Source organism: Myotis yumanensis, unplaced genomic scaffold (genome assembly GCF_028538775.1).
Source record: "Myotis yumanensis isolate MYYU_CA2020_CCGP unplaced genomic scaffold, mMyoYum1.0.hap1 SCAF_4, whole genome shotgun sequence".
Classification (NCBI taxonomy): domain Eukaryota; kingdom Metazoa; phylum Chordata; class Mammalia; order Chiroptera; family Vespertilionidae; genus Myotis; species Myotis yumanensis.
Window position 1 is genome coordinate 75053646 of NW_027223755.1, and position 25043 is coordinate 75078688.

A 25043-nucleotide genomic window follows, 5' to 3' on the forward strand; every position below is an offset into this window, starting at 1 on the left:
GCTGGCCGGGGAAAGGCTGAGCATGAAGAAATGAAAATTGGAGGCGATACAAAGCCCTGGGATCGATGGTAAAAGTTTGTGTAAGACCACTGTCAACTTTTGAGGGGGATACTGACTCTCAGTTGTTTTTTTTTCTCCTTTTCCTCTATCTTCAATGTATGCTAGGAAGAGAGAGGGAATTAGGGGAAAATGGCAGACTTCATCACCTTACCCCCTGATGAACATCAAGATCTGTGTGGGTTCAGGTGCACTACTCTCTTGCAAAATAACCCAGGACTTACCTGTTCTCTATGGCTTATGTAGTGTTTGTTTTTTTTCCACCAGAGAGAGCCTGTAAGCTCACTGGGGGCAGGGATATTCATTATGTCAGTCCGGGTCCTAACAGGATGGCACCCTCAGAATAGAGCAGTTCAAGAAGGACTATTAATAGAGGAAAAAGGTGTGAGCAGTGGGTAAGGAGACCACAGGTGACAGTACAACATCTTGGAATAATAACAGAGTGGCTGTTACCACTCTCGGTTTCAAAGAAAGCCAGAAGAAGAGATTCTGGAAGCTTCTGCTGGCACCTTTCATAGAGGCTAGTTGGAGGTGGGCAGGCCAGAGCCAGGGTGGGAGTGTCTCTTACCTTCCTTGTCCCTCCTGCCAGGGGCCCCCAGGGGCTGAGCCCCAAGGGAAGCCAGAGGGCTTAGGAGGCCTGCGAGGCTTCCTGTGTGGAGAGCAGGGGCTGAGAGAGGATCTCGGAGAGGCAAGCGGAAGATCCCACGCACCTTTTCTCCTTTAAATCAATTCATAGCACCTGGTCTGAGTCACCAGCTGTGTGATGAAGAGGTTGTTTTTGGCATCTCATTGGTTCTTTCCCCTCATCTGCATAGTAGCAATGCACCTGCCTGCTTCCAGTCCCCGCAGGAAAGGAATGGTTTCTATCTATTTGAAGTGCCCTAAAAGAACCTGACTACAGACACGATTTTCAAGCCTGATTTAAACCAAAGCAATAAGAGACCCCTAACAGCCCTGATCAAGAGCCCTAAATAAATTCACCTCCCATAATTGCCAGTACACATCGATGTCCTCAACTTTATGAACCAACTCCAGAGTCCCGGCGTTTACATCCCTCCTTGATCAATCTTCAGTAAGGAATTTACTTCTCTAATAACATGCTTTTCAACATCAGGCAGGTCCCACAATGGCCATCAAACAGAGGCGATGTGAACAGCTGGGAGTAGCTGATGGTAGTAAACACAGATGTGCCTGACAGGACATTAACTGCTTAGCACATTGATGTAACTGACTTCCCAACGTTCGGCAAGGCTCTGCAGTCCCTGGGATGCCGCTGCCTGTGTATAATGATGGCAGTGCTCCCCATCCACTCTTTGGCAAAGGTGTTTCAGTAGCATTTGAGGCAGTACTTCAGCTCCGTGCTAATTATGAGATCAACTCAAGGCCTGTGATTTAGGGCCTGGGCTCAGAACCTTTTCAGTAATTCAGTTCCCGTAAGTGTGTGTTATTGGCTCCTGAATGCACTTGCTTAAGCTAATTAAAAAATAAGCTGAAGAAATTCATTTCTTATGCAACATTAAATCGGATATACACACTGACTATTGCACCTTGTCATGTTTATTTCTAGCTCAGTTCTACCTTTCATTGCTCACTTTGCAGCGAAAATTCCCATTTAAAGCCAATGTTTGGATTCTTGAAGAGACAGAATTATCCTTTTTGAAAATGTTTGGTTATAAAACAACTTTGATAAGTTATAAAAATACAAAAAAAAGATTTTAATGTTTTTTGTTGGATTATCAGTCAAACAACATCCTCATGAAACTGATAAATTGACATCCTCTTGGTAAGGTGGGAATAATCCGTCAAATAACCTGGTCTTTGCATTTTTAAAAAATGGCATTGGTGAAGCGGATAGGCATGAGATATCAGCAATAACTTGATGAGTGGCTGCTGTAATCTCTACCCTGCACTACATGATCCATCTAATACCAGTGCCAGGTACATATGGGTGGCTTAGTTTGATAAAATTAAAAGCAGGTTTTTGCAAGAAACCAAATCTCCTTTAGTTTTCTAATCCAAATAAACAAACACAAAAGCCACCCAGTTTCGGGCCCACGTGCTCTGTGTCTTTTCCCAGCTAGTTTCCAGATCTGATGGAGAAAAAAAAATTCTCAGGGCACGGTCACTTGCTAACATCTCTAATCTGAGCTAACTGTCTTGCAAAGGCACTGCTCAGGCACAGGCTCTACTGACCAGTGAAAACTGCTCCTGAAAATATTGTGAATAGCCCCAGACTGCTGTTGATGGGTCAAAAGTGTCACTGTCACCTAAAGCACATGGCAAAAACTGTGAAACACTGGAGCATTATTTCTTATTAGAGAATTGCTAAAGTCAGGATGGCAAGTAGGTCTTATCTCTTGGTCATTCTGATTATTCGAAGCCTTATCAGAAGCAATTTTCTCAGGAGGACTCACTGCTGGGTGGTGCCCCTGGGACGAGGCTGGGCTATTGCATCATCCCTTCATCCCGAGCTTCTATCCTCTGCTTTCCAGGCACTGAGATAAACCCGTGTTCCTTAAAGCGCATGTGTTTCACCAATCACATGTGTGATGTTTTTATTATAATTATTGTAATTATTGAATAGACATAATGTGTGTATATATATAGAAAAATATGACTTAGACATAGGATTATGAAGGAGTTCACAGAATTTGGCTAAGCAAAAAAAGTTATTAAAAAGAATTATTAATGTTTATTAAAAGGAATACGTACATTTATCATAGAAGTGATAAATATGACAAAATCCTACATTTAGAAAATAAATTACTTTGGTTTAAGAACCTGTGGGTCTCGAACAATGAAAATACATCCTGCATATCAGATATTTACATTACGATTCATAACAGTAGCAAAATTACAGTTATGAAGTAGCAACGAAAATAATTTTATGGTTGGGGGTCACCACAACACGAGGAACTGTTTTAAAGGGTCGCGGCATTAGGAAGGTTGAGAACCACTTTTAAAAAAGAGATGCAGAGATAAAAATACAGGCTGGTCCTTACCCCTGAGAAGTTTGAATTTTTTTTCCCCCTTTGATTTCTACCAATTTTTACTCTCACCTGGGTGTCAGCTATGGTTTTGAGATGAGTCATTTTAATCAACTACTAGCATGCTTTGGCTCTGAATGACATGGCAGCTTTTTGTATCCCCAAACATTGTGGGTTTCTCAGGAGAGAAGCAAGGTAACTGCTGTGCCTCCTTCAAAGATCAGCTGGCTCAGGGGTTTGTCATCAGCCTCCAGAGAAGAGAGTCACAGCAGTTACCATCCTCGGGCCTGCTCACCAGGCCACAGTGATGGTATTAATTTACACTGGGAATTCTAACTATTAACTAGTTTGAAATACTTGAGTCAACCCATCAGGTACTCTCCCTCTGGGGAAAGTAAATTAAGATCAGGTGCCTGCTTGGTGATTAATGAATCAAAACAAAAGGAACTAATTGGTTTTAAGAGTTTGGTTCTAAGAGATCTTCTAGAATTCAATCAGTTGTTTGATTTGAAATTCTCTCTTCCTTTGTATATATGTAATTTTTTCTCATACCAAATGAAATGTATCATTTAGTTACGTACTCAGGTTCATCTAAAGAATAATTTCCCCCTTTTAGAAGGAATTATAGTTACACATACATTTTTTAATGAAATAATAGCATTATATGTTGATGGTGTGGGATAAGCTTTACCTCAATTTCTGGAGCTCCTCAAAACCCTGGCTCTCTGGGATGCTCTTACAAGAGGGAAGGTGGGTCGTCTGCAGTCAGAGGTTGGTAAGGAGATAGGCTGAGATTCTATTAATGAGATCAGGGGGTGGAGGTGACTGAGGAGCAGCAATAGTGCAAGGATAGTTGTAAAGGCCTCACCGACCTTCCCTGATCTCTCAGAGGCCAGCAATTTGGTGGGAGATAGGGATGCAATGGCTGCTGTCCTAGGCAGCAGAAGGCCAAAGGGAATGAATAGACAGAGAAGCAGGAATTCCCAATGAAGAAAGTTTGGGCCAGATGTCAGTTCCTGGGGCAGGATAAAGTTATTTAAGCACAAAAATAAATACTTGCCCCCTCCACACCCTGACATACCAGGTCTTCTTAAGCAAACAGATGAGTAATATGTAAAAAAAGTTTGTTTGTTTTTTATGATGACTGTATCAATTCCTTTTTAAAAATTTAAAATATTAACTATTTTCAAAAGATACATATGCTTAGTTTGACTTTCAGGTATTAGGTAATGCTAGTCCATAAGTATTTGGGATAATTCTGACTACTTAGATCTCAACTAATGCAGCTCCATGAGGATGAGATCTGCCCAGTGGTTGCATGCCCAACTGGCACAGTGTTCTGAGCATTATAGAAACGAATAAATATTTGTAGATGGAAAGACTGACAGATTAAATGAATCCTATATGTATTAAAGGGAACCTTTGCCAACTCATACCTATCAAAGTCTGCTGTCTACTTCTTAGCGCTTTTTCATTTTTTAGAATAAAAGAGGGGATATGCTGTTCAAAACCAGGGCTAGAAGGTCAGTAATATATCTCCCCCCTCCTACCTCCTACCTTCTGATTCTGTAGGGTTTTCATGCTTTTGGAATTTTTATATAATGTTCTGATATCACTCTCTAATTGCCACCTGGTTATCCTTTATTAAATTAATTTTAATCTAACTACATCTGGCATTTACTTTCCCTTTAGGGCCTAAAGTTTAGGGAATTTTTCTTTACTGCTACATGGCTGGCTCTATGAGGAGAGCAGCTATGGCTCTCTAATCTATAGCTGAGTCATGAGAGCCTGGCAGAGTCCATGACCAACATATATGTGTTGAATGGATGATGACCTGTTCCTCATTTCCTCCCTCTTTTTTCCTAATTGGAAAAAATAAGGTGACCATTATGTTTGTCATTGAAATGAGTATTTTTTTAGAATAAAAGAAGGTGCTAATAATGATTATTATTATTATTATTATTATTATTAGAATGAAAAGAGCTGCTGCTGATGATGAAAGGCAAAATCTGAGGTTGTCCCACCCAAACTGGGATACATGGTTTCTCTACCTTGAAAGGTCTCTTCCATATTTTTCCCCATAGAAGTATCTTAAGGATTGGAAAAAACACACAAAACAAAACAGGCAAACCAATTTTACAAAGTAGATCTTAGAAATCCAACAAATTTCATTTTTTTTAACCAAAAACAGTCAGTAAGTTGCCAGTGATGCTTGCCTCTGGACAAGTTCTCCATCTGGCTGTTTAGTTATTTCTGTTGTTTTTAGAAATCTGTTGTTATCAGGATTGGCTTTCTGGGTGCTTCAGAATTTCTTGATTTGGTTCTCATTCCCTAATCATCCTGCTTAGTTATTGTAGTCTTCCTGTCCCAGGCTCTTGTCTGAGTTAATTATTTGGCTTCTTGATTCTCCCCAACCCCTCTGGAGCCCCTGCTGGCAACTTCTAGCCTCCTCCTGACAAGCACCAGACATCAACAATGCAGATAGACCAGCCTGGATTTTGGCTGAAACTCTCACCCTTAGCAATACCATGGAAGCTTCCCGGCTGCTCCTTCCTGTCTTGTATCTGCACTTGGTCTGGACGTGGACTTGCAGACACCACTTATCAGGTAGGGTGGCTTTCTTCATAACTGCCACCTGTCATGCAGCAGCACTGTAAATATTTCCACCAGGTTATACTAGTACAGTAGGGATTACCAGGGAAATTTATAAAGCAAGAATCACAAAGAAGACTAAGCCTGCTGTCTACTTCTTAGCACTTTAACAAAGAACTCTAAACAGTCCGAGTAATCTGTTGGACACACAATGGATTTCTGTTCCAGCTGTTCTCCATTTGTACAGGGTAGTCATGAGGGAGATATTGTAAATGTGGGTATAAACAGGGTATGAGGGTGCCAGGCAGTCTGAGTTGACATCACAGCTTGTACAGGAGTTGTCTGGGAGAGGCAGCTCCCAGATCTAGGGGTCTTTGTGCCCTTGGGAAGCTGTCATTGGTGCTACTCAGGTGAGCAATTACCTGGGCCCATGGGAGGTTGAGTTGTGAGAACTGCTTCAAAAAAACAAATTGTAGATCATGTGTTATTCACATTCTCCTTCCATGATGCCATACAGGGACACAGTCAGCATGACTACAACTCACGTTTCAAATAAACATGTAGCTAAACCTAGAGGGTTTCAATCTGAAAAACATGTCCAGGAGATAGGCTTTCCTATTGTATTATTAGCAAGGAAACACCATTGCTTTCTTGATTTCCTTTTAATAGAGAGAGTGATAAACGTAAAATGGAAATGAAAGATGATGGATGACCTATTAGTGCCTTACTCCATGACAGAAAACAAGTCATATAGATATAAATATTAATCAATACTCTGAGCTTAGTTCAGGTGCTAAGCATCCCACAGCTTAATTATTATTTTTATGGATATAGTGGCCCAACGTACCCCAGGCAATTGCATCAATAAAACATTCTGCTATAGTGGGTCCAACACAGGGTTGTGCTACTTTTCTGCCAGGTGAACAGCTTTGGATTTATATTAGGTTCATGCAAATATTTTGAGCAGTGTGTCCAGGATCTTCTTTATTTTAAATGCACAGTTAAAAACTGCATCCAGTTCCCAAGCTGAACTTTAGCTTTTGCTCTGGAGGTGCCTCCTCACACCAAAAGAGATGTCAATTGAACTGAGCCCCGTGATGCTACATAAAATCAAGCTTGCTACAAAAATAAATTGGCTGAAACAAATGCTTTCATCAGAAATGTCACTACCAAACAGGAAATAAAAGAGATATTTTTCCTCCTAGGCGAGAGTAGTGGATTACAAAGAAAGTTTTTCCTGGTTCTACATTTTAAATATAATTTTTCTACAGTGTATTAGCATTTGTTTAAGGCACATAAAGAAAGCAGATCAAAATTTCTCTTGTCTAGCAATGAATCTTTAGAAAGATAATTTGCTTTAATATAGCCATCAGTTATAGGAAAAAGCAAACAAACAAACAAACAAATTGTAGGGGGAGTGAAATCATGCCAGAAAGTTTATTTTCCCCCTCTAGGTTGTCATATTATTAAAGTATTGTTATCATTACATCATACTCTCCTACTTTGTGAAATTATATCCTTTCGGCTAGTTTCTAATGATGATAAAGTAAGTGGTTGGAGGACACAAAGAACTTGGGAAAAATCAAGGAAATGCAAGGAACTCTCTCTTCAATCTCTTCTAAAAACATTATTTCTACACATATCCAAATGGCATTGAAATGTTTACTTCCCCCAAACAGAATTTTGACTGTCATTTCCAGGTTCAAAATATGAATTCATCTAGGGACCAAGTTTGAAGCCAAATATTACCCTTATATTCAGTATTGTTTTTGTGTGTTTTTTCTTTTCATTTCCTTTCTACAAATGTTCAATGAAATTTGTTCTGAGATACAATTTTAATTTTCATCTCTCTGACTTTTCATTGATATGTGGTTCCATACTATGAGTTCAACAGTATGATTAAAAAAAGATAATATCAAATGAACTCTAAGTGGCAATATCTTGACAAGAAATGCAATGGTAATATTGGATATCAGAACTGAGTCTGTGCAACTTGCAAACATACAGATGTAAGAATCCACTATCCAGATGTTAACTCTGAAATAACTTTAAATGTTGGGATGTTTTGTCTATACTGTGCTAACCAGCCAGTGTTTCTGAGTGTGTGACTATTCATATTGTGTAGGCAAAACAGATGGATAATTTAATGGCTCCCTTCATTGTTTTTTAATCCTGATGTTCTATCATTAAGTTGGAAAAGCCTTTCCACAATTTTTAACAGTTGATACTTAATGTAAACTTCAGATCTTATAGTTATATTTGGTGATTTTCATGGAAAAACTCCAATTTTTTAGCTTTCTGATTACTTACCCATTCTTATTCTGAATAAGTAAATAACCTGACACTGGGTAGCTTATTAAGTACTGTTAATATGTTAATGGAGAAAGCAAGGTACAATACATACACTCATACATGTCTATGTACATATAGAAAATTGTGTAGTTTTTTCATTTTATATATGAATCCTATTCTGTTACTTGGTTTATGCATTAATAATGGTAGATGACACTGACATAAAAATAAACAAGTAAACCCATATATACATAACCTAAAATTTCACTCTTACACAATTTCATTTCAAGTGTTCTTTTTGGGAGTATTCAAAAAAAATCACATACTTCAGGTGTATTTGAAATGTGTTATTTGTAAGGAGACAGAATCTTTATATAATTTAATAATTCAAAAGATTTATTGCTTGTGAGGTTCTTTTCTTCTTCCACAGAAATGACATGCATCACTTACAGTAGGAATTTTAAATGAGTGTAATTTTTTTTTTTTGGCATTTCTTCGGAAGCTCAAGCTTAAATATTATTGTGGCAATAAATATCTTTGCTTTCAGAACTCTTCATAAAATGTAAGAGGTTTTAACATGAAATAAATAAACACATTGTTCTCTGAGATTAGGTCAGTGTCTTTGAAATCTACTGTGTGAGAATGTTAATTGAGTTTGACATAAGCATGGATATAAAATGCATCACGCCACTCAACTTACCAGCAGTGAAACTGATTACCAATTCTAATCGTGTCTGCATGGTTACAGCATACTGAGATGGAGATGTTGAATATTTCAGTTTGTGATATTATCATGGTTGTTTAAAGTACTGACTACGTGTTTTGAAACCAATAGAAGTAATTGGTATGCATGTAAGAACTCGCAGGCTGAGCACATCATTTATTAATAGATCCCTTTGATGTAACTCTATGGGAGAAAAAGTTAATAAAACATGGCTCAGAGATAAATTTCCATTCACTACCATAATATGACATAAAGCACAAATTATTGTATCAAAAATACTGTTTTCTAGTGAAACACATTCTTTCTTAAGCTATTCACCCACGCAGGAAGAAATGGGCTGGGAGGAGACAAGAGGTACACAGGAATTATTAATTCTTTTAAACTTTTTCAAAGCAACTTGTGACAATTAAAATCCATGTGGCAACAGAGAAAAATCAAGACATATAACGAGTCCTAAATCTTCCTATTTTCTCCCATAGGGTAGGTTATGGTCTCATAGGCAGGTTCCCTGACAAGTCAGGTTTAAAAACTGAGAAGGACTAGAAAACGTACTTAGGAAGTAACATGGTGACCTCCAGTGAAAGGTCAGATGGAGAGGAAGGCACTTCCATACACACACTCTTCTGCAACGAGGAGACGGACATGCTTAGTCTCTATTCAAACAGGAAAGCACATTTTACAACAATATTAATGAAATGCCTCATTATGGTGAGAGCACTGCTCACTTCACACTTGATATGCTTCAGGCTGAACCAGAGCTTACCACAATGTGCAGAAAAGTAAAACTGCTGACAATGAAAAAAAAAAAAAAGATGTGTTAAGAGTAGTGATGTAGGTTGGACGTGGACCAGCAAGGAGAAAAGAGGATGCTATGCACGGGCAGTTACTGTGAACCATGCCTGACCTGTCTCATTGCGCAGTTCTGTGCAAGTGTTACAATCACAGGGAGCATGCAGAGGAGATTGCCTTGGAAATCAGAAGGGTTGGGTTTAGGCTTTTGATTGTTATCAACAAGTATGTAATCTTAGGCAGGGATTTTTATTCTTCGCGCCCTTATTTTCTTTATCTTGGAGTAGATGGTTTCACGCTCTCCTTTTAATTCTTGGTTCCACCATGCCTTCTCTGAAGAGGTTTTCAAGCAGGAAATTCGAGATCCAAGAAGTAGAAAAGACTGGCCTGATTCTAGGGCTTAGGATAATCTCATTTACTTCTTCCATCAACCTTATGAGACATTATATGTCCATGTTCCGGATGAGGAAGTCAAGACTCAGTGGTCATACACAACCAGAATGGACGGAGCCAGGGTTTAAACCCAGGCATTGAGCTCCAGAGCCTGGGTGCCTAACATCAAGCCATACTGCGAAGAATGTCTGTGCTTAGCCCAAACTCTTCTGCTGAATACAACCCCTCCATTTTGTGATCAAGTGACTAGCTATATGCGTGTGTGTGTGTGTGTGTGTGTGTGTGTGTGTGTGTGTGTGGGGCGGTGGGGGGAGCGGGGGGAGGAGGTGGCTAGCACAGCCACGTGGCTAAGATCGGGCTGAGAAGAGCTCACTTTCATCTCTACACTGTTTCTACCTTCGATCCCTTATTAATCAGAAAGTCAGCATGAGAAATCCTGCCTGCAGTTCAGCTGAGTGGGAAAGGAGACGAGATACTCTACCAGGTGTCTCCTCTTCTGGCCATTTCATCCCTGTCGTTGGGCTTCAGTGTTTCAAGCTTCTATGTCATCGGCATTTAATGTAATCAACTCCATACTCATTAAGCAGTGTGTCATAAACTCAAGCTTATGATGAAATTCCTATTAGCGTGCATTTTTAAAATGAGAACTTGAGGTTTCAGAATGGCCAAATATGGCAAAAATATAACTAGAAAAAGAAAAGCCAATAATTAGAAAAATGCTTGACATTGCCCCACCCTACCTAAACGTATATGCTCCTGCTGATACTGCATTCCTGCCTAATACATTAGTGCTCCTTCAGCAGCCACAGCAAGCTGCTGCCAGGCTCTGTCATCTTTTCAGGCCCTTTCATAATTTCTGTTATTACTTTCTTGTCATTAAAGAGGTCAGTATAAAGAACACATCGCATTCTAGTAGGTTTATGGCTACAGTAAAGCTAAATAAGTAACACTTCATTAGCTCTTATCAAATACTGAATGTGAAAGACAGATAAATGAGCTTGGGCTGCTATAACAAAATACCATACACTGGGTGGCTTACACAAGACATTTATTTCTCATAGTTCTGGAGGCTGGGAAGTCAAAGATGGAGGTGGTGGCAGATTCAGTTCCTGGTGAGAGCTCCCTTTCCCAGCTGTGCCCTCATGACAGAGAAAGAGAGAACTTTTCCTCTTCTTATGGGGGCGCTGATCCCACGTGTCAGGGGGCTCCCGCAACATTACCTCCAAATATTATCATAGTCAGGGGAGGGCTTCTACATATGAATTGTTGGGGGACACAAACATTCAGTCCATAATAAAGAGGCAATGAAAAATTCTCATCTTTTCATCCTCTGAATAGAAATATCGGTCAGCATAGAAAAAGAAGCACTTTTTCCCCCATTTTTTCCATTGACTTTTATCACCTCTTCTTGATATTTGGTCATTGATTTCCCTAATAATGTATTTTGTGTGGTTCTCAGTAATGGTAATCCAGATTAATGTCTCAGTGTAGCTCAAATTTCATGCTATTGTGATTTTTAGATTCTCACTCTCAACTAGAAGGACAAGTTTCAGGAAATTTATAAACAGTGAGTTTACATATTTCTTGATTTGTGGTTAGTTTATCACAGGTCAGGCATAAAATTTAACATTTTAGGATGGATAATTTCTCTCAAGTAAAAGTAAGTACTAGTAAATATGAATAAAACTTAGACTCTCATGGTAGAAACAGGTTCTGAATAAATATATGTTTATTAAATGAATAAATTAAGGATAAAAATACTTCACTGAACTAGAAGATTTCAAAAGTCTCCTTCCAGGTTTGTGGAAAGTAAGTGACTAATACAATACATAGTCAAAAGTTAGTGAATCCCTTATTTTCCCTATTCGTGTTTTTCTTCTCTTCATCCATCTTTGTCATTTTTTGAGGTCACAGTATATCAGCTTTCAGAACTCTTTTATAAAGATGCAATTGCTTGGAATTTATACTTCTATCCTTTTGTCCGCATCATCTGACACAGACAAGAAATAACAAGTCAGTGAACCAGGAAGCTGAGGGAAGAAGCAAATGTCAGTCTTTCACTGATATTTCTCCGTGTTGATGCTCTTTCCTCTACCAGTCTAGGTCTCTGTAATACCAAGTCAGTTGGTCAGTTTTTCAGAGCCGGGTACTTGGATCAGAATAGGATAATATGAATAGGGAAGAAGCAAGTGTCAGAGAAGCAACTTCCACAGGCAGAGCATTCTTTGGTTGTTTTAAGCTGCAAAATCCATGCAAGTCACTTCTCCGAATAACTGTTACAAATATCAAATATTTACCATGTGCCAGATACCCCTGTAAGCGCTCACACACATTATTTCATTTAAAACACAAAAGAAACCTTCTGAATCTGTTTTTCACATGAGGATCCAGACCCATTTATTAAAAACAGTTTAGTGGATTTTGAGCAGCATTTAAAACAAAAACAGAACAGATTAGAAAAAAAGCATTGCAAATTACATATGATCATAACAAATACTGCTGCTTAAAATGCTTGTTTTAGTGTGTGTGTGTGTGTGTGTGTGTGTATTGAGTTGTAACATAAAATGTATTTTGTACTGATAGACACAGATAAAAACTTTAAAACTTGGCCCCATTAGATAATGTCATATTTTAAATTTAGAGGAAAAGTAAAAAGGTCTGGCTTTATAACTATAATTTCCAAAGTTCCCAAATGAATGAGCTGCGATCGTTTTTAATGGCGCCTACGATAACGTGATTGCTGCGCGCTGCTTCCTTCCTCTCTGATGGTTTGCATTTACTTAGCGTCAAGGCAGCCCTAACACAGGGCGATTCCATCTCCCCAGATCAGGCCATCTGTGCCATTGAGTAAGTGAGATACTTCAAATAAGTGAATGATGAATTCTGTTCCAGACTGTCCCATAAAATTATAATAAAAATAATAATGAAGTGCTCTCTAATAAAAAGAAAGTCGTTACAAATACTGCGCTATTGATTTTCAAAGGGCAGTAATTTTAGAAGAGCCCTTTCATCTGTGTTATAAATCTCGGCAACCAGTGGAGAAAATGTCAGGATTTTAAAAGCAAACAAATAGGAAAAATCGCCTCACTGCTCATCTTTCCTGCTGTTTTGAGTAAAACTAAGGTAGCACAAATATTTAAACAGATGGCTCGATGATATGCTTTTCTTCTGTACTAATCATAGTTGTTAAAGCACTCACTTTATTTTTATTGTGCTTTAAACGGGCAGAGAAAATCTAAGTCTGATAATGACCTTTGTACATCATGCTGCAAATTGATTTTGATGACCTTTCACTCTCCAATAATTAGGCTGGCTTCATGCACATTCATCTCCTTCTCTCTGCTCTCCGAGAGCGCGGTGTGGTGTTTTATCCAGCCCGTCCCTCAAAACCCCATTCTCCTCCCCTGCGCCTAGCTTTGTCTCCTTCATTGCTGGATTGGGTTTCTATCTCTGCCGTGAAAGCCACAGATTCTTGAATAAAGAATGAATAGAGGCATTTAGAAGCTGACAAAAAAGAAGAATAGTTATTTAACTGATGCTTTGAATGATCAAATATCTGAATTGTCATGTAATTATGACCATTACAATGATGTCATTGCTGTAGTCATTTGGCAATTGTGTACATTGTGTTGAAGACTTATTACCACACTGAGTTATATCTCCGTAGTTCAATGAATTTTATAAGGATGTTTCTTTGTGGCTAATGTGAACAGATGGTAAAGTGGAAAGGAAATAAACTATGCCTCATTTTCCTTTACATTTTCTTTGTTATTGTGCTCTGAAATTAAGAACATCAGACTAACACACATTTATACACCCATATTTTTAAATCATAATATTTAAAATACATTTGTCAGATATCTCCAAATCCCACATTTTCTGTTTTCTTTAGACTTACTATTTTTTAATGTTTTTATTATGGTAAGGTAAACATCACACAACATTTACCATATTAACTATTTTTAAGTGTATAATTCAGTTGCATTAAGTACATTCACAATATTGTGCAAATATCATCACTCTCTAGTTCCAAAACTTTTTCATTATCCCAAATCTTTAGAAATATATGTAAGCAACTACATTTTTAGTCCATTATGGAACTTCTCCCTCTCTTCCTTATGTGAGGTTCATTAAATCATATTCTTAACATATCATTTAGATATAAACCCCCAAGCCTGGGGTTAATTATGAATATGTTTTCATCAGGACTCCAGAATTCCAGAGAATATTCTTTTGAGAAATACGAGTATAAGAGAGAATCTTGAGGAATGGTAGCATAAGAAGCTTTATAGGTTACGATAGCCATAATTTATGGAACATTTACTCTGAGTGAAGCATTAAGTTAATTATTGTACATGTTAAGGAGAAAAAATTATAACAGGGGGGTGCTTCAAACATTTCTGAAGGCAAACGTGATGTTATTATTACCTTGACCTTTCCTACAAAAATATAACAGTTGAGTGTTTTCCATGCATATGTGCACTAACCCATAATAAATATGATAATAGAAAATGGGACCCAGTCTCAACAGTTTGCAAGTCCCAGTGTTATTCTGTTTCTTTCTTGACTATTAGAGCTGAACCAGGGAAACAAAACAGACTATGATTTTTCAATGGAGGAAAGTTAATGCAGGAAATTGGGCACACAAGTGATAGAAATGTTGAAAAGCTAACAGGAGATGGCCAGGCAACCCAAATATTTACAACAGGAGGCATTACTGGACTGAGGACCAAAGGGTATGGAAGCCTGGGTGTGAGTCACCTCATGGCAGGGGGAGCCATGAAAGATATAGCCAATGCTGAGAACACTCTCATGGAGACAGAGGAAGAGAGATGTTCTGCTTTCTTTCTTCCTCATATGTTTTCACCTCCCTACAATCATTCCACTGGCCAAGCCTAACCAGAAGCCACATAACAAAGTAGACGGGGGCATAGCTTGGATGGAAGCGCAACTCTCCCGACCCCAGCCCCTGCGGTGTGACAAAGAACAGAGCAGGGGAAGGGTGAGGAAGGGACTTAAGGGCAATTGGGTCGGAGACTGGCCCTGACTTTCTAAATCAGGAAATGCTGAACCCTCTCCTTAAAATGGTGAACAGAAGAAAATGTAGAAAGATTTATGGAGGGCATGATGAGCCATGAAATGACAAGTATGCTTTGAGAAAGCTTCCCTTGGGAAGAGGAGCCCTCTCACATTTGCAATCCTTGATTCCTTTCTTTTCCTCATTCCTCACACCCAATTAAAAGCACATCTTATCTGTACGCTCCAAAACATGTCTTCAGTCCAGCAACTTTCACCACCTCCATTGGTACCACCATTATTTCTCACTTGAATTTTTGTAATAACCTCCTAATTGATTTTACTTTTTAAATTTTTCTCCTCATTTAAAAAACGCGAGGTAAATTTTACACACAATGAAATACACAGATCTTAAGAGAGTTTTGATGAATATATCTGCCTATGTAAACAACACTCCAACCAATATATAGAGCTTTTCCATCACCTCAGAAAACTCCCTCGTGTCTATCCAATCCAAACTCCACCTCTCATAGGCAACCACCATTCCACATTCTAACATCATCAATTGCTTTTTTCCTGTTATTAAACTTAATTTAAATAGAATCGGACAGTATGTATTCTTTTATGCCTAACGTTTTTTATCTATCATAATGTTTTTGAGATTCATCCATGTTGTTGTGTATCATTAGTTCATTGTTTTTTTAAAAAAAACTTTTAAATTTATTTTTTTAGAGAGGGAGAGAGAGAAACATTGATATGAAAGTGAAATATCATCACCTGCCTCCTACATGCCCCTGCTAGGAATGGAGCCTGCATCCTGGGCATGTGCCCTGACCAGAAATTGAACCAGCAACCTTTTGGTGCACAAAATGACACCCAACCAACAGAGCCACACTGGTCAGGGCATTAGTTCATTCTTTTATTAACTTCTTATTAGTATTCCATTTTGTGAATATACTATAGTATGTTTACCATTTGTCCTGTTGTTAGACATCTGGACTATTTTCAATTTTTATTTGTATTTTAAGTAAAACTATTATAAACTTTCAAGCACACTCTTTTTGTGGACATATGTTCTCAGGAGTAGAATTGATTGATTGTATGGTAAATGTATATTAACTATAAGAAAATGGTAAACTGTATTCTGAATTTGTTATATCATTTTACACTCTCACATTTGAGAATTCAAGCTGCTCTATAATTTTGAAAACATTGATATTGCCAGTATTTTTACTTTAGCTATTCTAGAGGGTATGCAGTAGTATCTCATTGTAGTTTTAATTGGCATTTTCCTGACAATTAAATGATTTTGAGATTTTCATGTGCTTTTTGGCCATTCATATGTTTTCTTCTGTGAACTCTCTGTTCAAGTTTTCGTCCATTTCTCATCTATTTGTCCATTTCTTATTTATCTGAGGCTTGCATTTTTATTTTCTTAAAGATGTGTTTTAGGTTTTAATTTTGATGAGGTCAAATTTTATGTATTTTTATTTTATGATTAGTATTTATTATGTCCTTTCTAAGACATCATTGTCTCTCCCAAGGCCTGGGGATATTCTGTTGTTTTCTTCTAGAAGTTTTTTTTTTTTTTTTAAATATATTTTATTGATTTTTTACAGAGAGGAAGGGAAAGGGATAGAGAGTCAGAAACACCGATGAGAGATGTGCAGCTGCCTCCTGCACACCTCCTACTGGGGGTATACCCGCAACCAAGGTACATGCCCTTGACTGGAATCGAACCCGGGATCCTTCAGTCTGCAGGCTGACACTCCATCCATTGAACCAAACTGGTCAGGGCTCCTCTAGAAGTTTTAAGGTTTTACCTTTTGCATTTAGGTCTATGATAACATTTTTATTTAATTTTTATGTATCATATAAAATGGGGAGCCATGATTAATTTTTATTTCACACATTTATCCAGTTGTTCCAACAATATTTGTTGAAAAGACTTTTTCCCACATTTAATTACTTTAGTCGTTTGTTGAATAACAGAGACTTGTCTATAAACACATATATTTTTGGATTCTCTACTCTGTTTCATTCAATTATTTCTCTCTTCTTATTTGTCTATCACTTTCTTGACAGTGTTCTGTAGCTTTCTAGTAAGTATTGCAAAAAAAAATAATGTATATCCTCCAACTATCTTTCAAGAATATTTTAGTTTTTTTTAAAAATTTCCTTATAAAGTCTAGAATTTACTTGTCAATATCTGCATTAAAACCTGGTTAGATTTTGATTGAACTTGTATTATACATCAATTTTGGGGAGAACTGACACTTTTACATCAGAGTCTTCTAATCCATTAACATAGCACATCTTTCCATTTATTTAGGAGTTCTTCAATTTCCTTGAACAATGCTTCACAGTTTTTGGTTGAGTCTTGCACATTATTTCTACACTTTCAAAATATATACATTTTGGTGCTATAGTAAATAATATTTGTGGTAGTCAGCTTCCAAGAAAGTTCTCAAATATTTTCACTTAGCATGTTTGCCTTTTGCTGGCATTCGCCACTGAGGAAAGCTGGATTTGTGTAACCAAGAGGTCATTGTGAGGATGACCAAGTGGGACTTCCAAGGCTGAGTCATTAGAGAAATTATGGCTTCTACTTTAATCTCTTTGGGATCATCATTCGCTTTGGGGGGAGCTACTGCTATATCAGAAGAAGCCCAAGAAGTAGTAAGGAGAGGCACATGGGGTGGGGAATTGAGGCCTCTTGCCAATATCCAGCATCCACTTGCCAGCCATGTGAGTGAGCCTTCTTAGAAGTGAATCTTGTAGTCCAGTCCAGTCCAGCCTTCAGAACACTGCCACTCTGCTTGACGTCTTGACTGCAATCCCTTGAGAGACCCTGAGCTAGAATCACCCAGCTAAGTTGTCCCCAAATTCCTGATTCATAGAGACTGTGTGAGACAATAAATGTTTATTGTCGTTTTAAGCCATTACGTTTATGGTAATTTGTTATGCAGCAAGAGAGTGTATAAAACAATATCGTTTTTTTGTTTGTTTTATTTTCTAATTGTTCCTTGCTAGCATATAGAAATAAAATTGAATTTTATATATTCACATGTGTCCTGTGACCTTGCAAAATTCACTTATTAGTGCTAGTAGTTTGTTTTATAGATTTGTTAGAATTGTTTTAATGTAAACAATCAAGCCATCTGCAAATAAAGACGGTTTTACTTCTTCCTTCCCAGTCTGCATGATTTCACTTACTTTTCTCCCTACTGCAATGCGCAGGACATGAAGTACAATATCAACTAGTAGTAGTCATAGCACATATGCTTGCCTTGTTTCTGATTCTGAGGGAAATGTTCAGTTTTTCACTGAACATGAGTATGATGTTCACTATAGTTTTTTATAGATGCCTTGTATTAGATTGAGGAAATTACCATCTAGCTATAGTCTGCCTAGATTTTCTATCATAAATGGGTGATCACACTGTTGTTGCCTTTTAAAGAAATCATCAGAAGATTAAAAAGAAAATGTCTTATATTTATTCACATAGTTACTATTTCAAAAGTTCTTCACCCTTTTCTTTCATCTGGTAGTATTTCCCTTTATCCTGAACAACAAAAGACAGATCTACTGGTAACAGATTCTTTCAATTTTTGTTTAACTGAAAATGTATATTTTGTATTACTTTTTTTTTTTAATCTTCACCCGAGGATATTTTTTCCATTGATTTTTTTTTTAGAGAGAGTGAAGGGAAGGGAGGAGGAGTGGGAGAGAGAGAGAGAGAGAGAGAGACAGACAGACAGACAGACAGACATGATTGCCTCCCACACACACCCTGACCAAGGCCAGGGATGGAGCCTGCAACGGAGGTATGTGCCCTTGACCAGGAATGAAACCGTAGACCCTTACATCTGAGGCTGACAATCTAACCACTAAGCCAAACTGGCCAGGGCTATTTTGCATCACTTTTTTTTTTTATTAGTTAAGGTATTACAAATGTGTCCTCATCCCCCCCATCAACCCCCAACCTCCCCGCCCATCACACTCATGCTCCCATCCCCCTGTTGTCCATGTCCAATGTGCATCACTTTTTAAAATAGTTTTCTTCAGAGTACTTTACACATTTAATTTAATCATATTTCCTCCTAATAGAAAATGAGTTGTATGAGGTCAGAAGCCTTGTCTTGTTTACTTCTGTAGTCACTTACCTGGACCTGTGTCTGTCACATAGTGTTGGTCCATTTGTTGGAAGAAAGAAAAGAGAGAAAAAGGAAAGAAGAAAGGAATGAGGGAAGAAAGGAAGGAAGGAGGGAAGAAAGGAAGGAAGGAAGGAGGGAAGGAGGGAAGGAAGAAAGGAAGGAAGGAAGGAAGGAAGGAAGTTAATTTGTACTGTTATTTATGGCTTCTATGAAAATGTTTGGGTTTGACAGTGTTTCTTGAAACATCCTTGTATTCATCTGGTGCTTGAGTGGCACAAATTAGTTTGCTTGCAATAGCAATAGATAATATCTGGCAAGAAGGATGTGAAGGAAAATGACAATTATGTATAGGCCTCCAAAAATGTATAATGCCTTTGAAAGTACAAAATAACAATTTATTATGACCTTCCTGTTAAATATGTGTGTGTTGTATATATCTTAGATTATGGAATATATTTCCTACTTTATATTCCATATAGAATATATTAATTGAAAGTTCATAACTGTAAAGGAAGTAGATAAACTTCATTATAAATAAATACTACTAACATATACACAGTCATCCATAAAATGAGATATAGGGGTTACTCCACTTTTACAGAATGTGTATACAGTGGTTCTGTACTTAATGACAAGGAAATACGCACAGGATCTGGGAGGCAAAAACTGGTGATAGGAGGCAAGGATAGAGATGACAGGCTTCACATAAGAAGGATGTAGAAGACCAGGCATCCAATAAAGTCAACTGACAAAAGACATTTTTGATAAGAAGTATGTTGAAAACACACACAATTCTAAACAATGGTAATAAAGCTAACAGTGATTTCTTAGCCTGCAAAAAGAAAATTAGCTGTAAATAATGTCATTTATAAGGTTCATAATGTTGATTATAAATCGATAATCCTCAGCTAGGAAAGATCAGGCTTAACCTGAATAGTTGTGAAATATATTTTCTAGGAAGAAATGCCATGGAATTCAAGTCATGGGCTCTATTATTCAGCAGAATAATATTCTAGGGTAAGACTGGAAAAGTTGAGGTGTGGCTATTTAATTGTGCCTGGGCCAAAGGGTGTAACATAAGCTGTACACATTAATTCTGTGGATGCAGGTGCCAGCTAGGTGAGCTAACAGGGTTTATTTATCTCTGATTTTGACGTTAGACAATGTTGATGGAATATTTTATGCGGTCATGAGAGGGTTTGAAAAGAAAATAGTTGGTGTGGGTCGACTTTCGATGTCTGGAGTCAACTTATGTGATGTCAGAGTGCGGGTTTTAGAGACAGACTAGGTTCAAATGAAGGATGACCTTTCTCCCTTGTTTGCCATGACAGAGCAATAGGTTTAAGCCTATTGTCCCTTCCATTCTCAGTAGCGTCTCATGTTATTCGATTAATTATTTAAATGTCAAGTCTATTACTTAATGTGAGAATGTGGGTGAGTTTTTAAGTTTTCAAGTCTCAGTTCCTTACTGTTTAAAGTGGTGATAATGATATCTAATTCTTTAGCATGTTAAGAGGTTTAAATGAGGTATTTCAGGAAAGAACCAACTTGTGCCTGGCTGGTTGGTGCACAGCACACTGTTATTTCCTTCTTGACTGCATCCTCCTCAATAAAATAACTAATGCCCTCAGTAATATAACCCCAGCATGCCCTTTTCCTTCATCAACCTTAAACTTCATGTGTCTAAAGCTTCTCAACCTTTTCCAACTCTTAGCTTTGGGTGTGTTACTTCTTTTCTTTTTTTAAATATGTTTTTATTGATTTCAGAGAGGAAGAGAGAGTGAGAGAGGGATAGAAACATCAATGATGAGAGAGAATCACTGATCGGCTGTCTCCTGCATGCCCCACACTGGAGATCAAGCCTGCAACCTGGGCATATGCCCCAAGTGGGAATTGAACCCTGACCTCTTGGATCATAGGTCGATGCTCAACCACTGAGCCACGCTGGCTAGGCGAGCATGTTATTTCTTAGCTTGAAGTGCAATCCCCCTCTTTTCTTTCTCATTATCTTTAAACTAGAGGCCCAGTGCACGAATGTGTGCATGGGCCAGCCAGGGGAAGGGTACGTGGGAGGTTAGCCGGCCAGCCCTGCCCCTGATCAGGGTGGCCGGCTGGCCCCACTTTCTGGTCGAACTTCTGGTCGGTCGAGAGGACAATTTGCATAGTCTTACTAAATTATATTTAAGTTGTTCCCAGTTTTTAATTATTAGATTTTTCTAATTATATATCATTATATTTTAAATTAATATTATAAACTGTGTACATATACCTATATCTTTTTTCTTCATTGTTTGAATTTATTTCAAGGTCAGCAAAGTTGAGACTTTTTCATGTGCTAGTTAATTACTTGTTTGTTTGTTTGTTTGTTTTTCTTATAAAGTACCTCCTTTTGTTCACTTACTATTTTTTGGCCTATTTTTGTAATAAAGAACACAAAAATCAATTAAAAAATCAATTTATAAGTTTTTATTCAAAATTATGGAAATTAGGTTTTTGTCAAGAGTTTCTTGTTGTTAAATGTCTTCTGTTTGTGATGTTTTAGATTTTGCTGAAAGGTTTTTCTTTTAAGTATTGTCTAAATTATTAAATTTATGGTTTCTGAATTTTATGTCTACTTAGAAGGATCATCCCCATCCCAAGGTTATAAATAAACTCAGTTATGTTTTCATCCAATACTTTTACAGCTTCATTGTTCACTTTAAATCTTTGATCCATCTGAAGTTTATCTATATACTAGAGGCCTGGTGCACAGGTGGGGTCCGGCCAGCCCTTCCTCCAATCAGAGTGGGGGGGGGGGGGGGCGATCAGGGATGGGGCTGACCAGGGGGAGGGGCTGCAGGTGGTTGTCCAGCTGGCCCCACCCCCTGGTCGAACTCCCTGAGGAATCCTGGTTGAGGGGACAATTTGTACATTAGCCTTTTATTATATAGGAGGATATAAAAGCCAAGCAACCGGAACAATGAAATGACTGGAATGATTGGTCACTATGATGCGCACTGTGGCGGCCAACTGGCCCGATCGGAGACCTGATCGGCCCCTCCCTACCTCCCATGGCCCCTCCCCCCAGGCCGGCCTGGCCTCTGATCACCGCCCTCCCCAGGGGGGTGGGGCTGGCCAGCCAACCTCCCGTGGCCCCTCCCCTCCACCAGCCCAGCTCCAATTGGCCCCCATTGGGACTGGCAGCTGGACCCCACCTGAGCACAAATTCGTGCACCAATCCTCTAGTTCAGTGGTTCTCAACCTTCCTAATGCTGTGACCCTTGAATACAGTTCCTCATGTTGTGGTGACCCCCAATTTCATTGTTACAAATTGAACATAATTAAAGCATAGTGATTAATCACAAAAACAATATGTAATTATATATGTGTTTTCCGATGGTCTTAGGCGACCTCTGTGAAAGGGTCATTCGACCCCCAAAGGGGTTGAGACCCGCAGGTTGAGAACGGCTGCTCTAGTTTTTATATAAGTAGTGATTTGAAGATGTGGCTAAATGACTATATCATTATTATTTTTTCTAAATGACTATATCATCGTTATTACAGATTTATTGAAAAAATCATCTTTACCCCCACTGGTTTGGGAATGCTCTCTTTAGGCGAATTTCTATGTGCATTTGGGTCTATTTCTGAACTCATTCTCTTTTATTGATATTTGGGTGTATTACTGAGCCATATTAATGTAATAAGCATATGTTTTATTACCTGGTATGACTCTTTACTCTTCTTCTTCAGAATATTTCTATCTAATTTTATGTGTTTATTTTCTAGGCTAATGTAGTAACATCATTTCATTTTGTAGATTTTAAGGTTTTTTAAAAAAATTGATAACAATATTGAGCCCTTATTTCTAAGAGCAGTATACTTTTATTGAGATATTTACAGCCATTATATTTTTAAAATTGGTTATTATTTATATCTAACAATTTATACCTTTAATAATGTAAACATTATGTCTTCATTTGTAATAGCTTTCTAGTTTTTTTTCTATTTTTTCTGATAATATGCATGCAATCATATGACCTGCATGTAATATTAATATTTTACCTTTTCTTTTTAAATTTTGATAATCTGTTTTAGATTAGTATAATTGATGGACTTTTAGTTCTGCCCATCAGAGTTCAAATTCAAACATTGTCAAGTTAATTAAATGTTCTAATCTTCAGTTTCCTCATCTCTAAAATGCAGAGAATAGTAGTACTTATCCTATAGGGGTCATCTAAAGATCAAATTGGTAATGTGTTTAGAACAATTACCAAAATACCTAGAACACAGTATGCCCTCAGAAATGTTGATTATTATTTTATTTTTCCTCCAACTTAGTCTAGTATTTTATCATCATTAAATAATAACAGTAGCCATTGCCATTCTAAATTATTTTCATTGATGATGTGTGGAATGGCTAAGTGGTCTATTTGTAGTATATAGATTATAGTATAGTGAACATATACTCTAGACTTAGCAGGATTACAATATCATACAATTTTATAATTTTAAATAAAGATGGGAAATATTGTGAAACGGAATGGCTCTTATTTTATGTTTTGGGTGAGATATGAGTAAATTAACACATTAGAAAAAGAGTAATGATAGTGGGAAGTCTTGTTTTATGCTTGATTCTTAACTTTAATGGAAGTCTTTATCACTTTATATTTGTACTATAAATATTTATTTACATGTTCCTATCTTTTCTGATAGAAAAGGTAGGTGCCATGCTCAGCTGACTCATCTGCATCATCCATTTGGAAACTGATAAAACCTGTGGTGCATTGCCCAAAGTAGGCATTCAACAAATATCCTTTAAATAAAGTCATAAATAAATAAACTGCACCACAAAGAAATATGGAATCATAGACTATATGTTTTTTTCAGGTTCCACAGGGTCCAAGCATATGCAATGGGAACATTATGTTAACCTATCCTCAGTTGACAAGAGACAGTACCATGCCTTATCTCTCTCTAATACATGCAACTTTATTTAATAGGAGAAAGATATTTAATCAGGAACCACTATATATAAAACGTTGACTAGAGGCTTGAAATGTTAAATGTTCTTTCAGCAGGGAAGATTTCCCCCCCTTAATGCTCATGTGTTAAATCTTACTCTAACAGCTAATTTTTTGTCTTTCACTCACAGTGAAAATTGCAGATATCTTACTTTTACTGTAAAACCTGATTTATATGCTTCAGCTAAATGCAAAGATTTCATTTATGAATGTTAGTCAGTGATATATATCACTGTTTTCCCTTTGGACAAGTCACTGCGAAATAATTTTTTTTCAAGCAAGATAGCATTAACCTTTTCCAATTGCAAAGCCACTCTTCTAAGCAATATCAACACTACTTTATCATACTGTCAGTTACTTTATTACACTTGATAAACAAATAAATACACCCCCGCATTTCAAAAAAACTAAAACGATTAAGAAGAGGATTAGCTCTTTGATAATCACCTACAACAGATTATGGAGCCTCTATAATATTTCAAAGAATTGGCCTTTTTCCAGTTGATACTGATATTGGGATTTGAGTTAATTGCTGATGCATCGCAAACAACGGAGCAGGTGCTAGTAGAAAGAACATTCCCTGTATTTTCTTTGTTATTTATAGTCCGAGCTCTTCTGCACTAAACCCTTGAGCAGGCTTTTTAGAGCCCACTGTATAACAATTTCATTCACTTTCATGTCAACAAGCTTTGTCTTGATAAATTAAACCAGAAAAATGCTGGCTAAAGCACCGCAGCCCTACATGATTCATCTTGCTGCAAGTTTCTGGCAGCTGCCCAAGAATGGCCTGCTCTCTTCCAAGTGTCCTTATCATTTTCCCATCTGGAAAGGGCTGAACCTTACTTACACTGGGGAGTGAAAGGCCTGTGCAGGCTGCATTCAAAGGCCATTAACAATCATAACTCTGAAAATCATCACCTTCTTCAGGCAAGGTTAACAGTAGTCCATAGGATAGATAGGAAGGTCAATATTTTACTTTTACTTAAATAAATATAAAGCAAACTATTGGATTTCTTTAGTGATGGAGGACTGC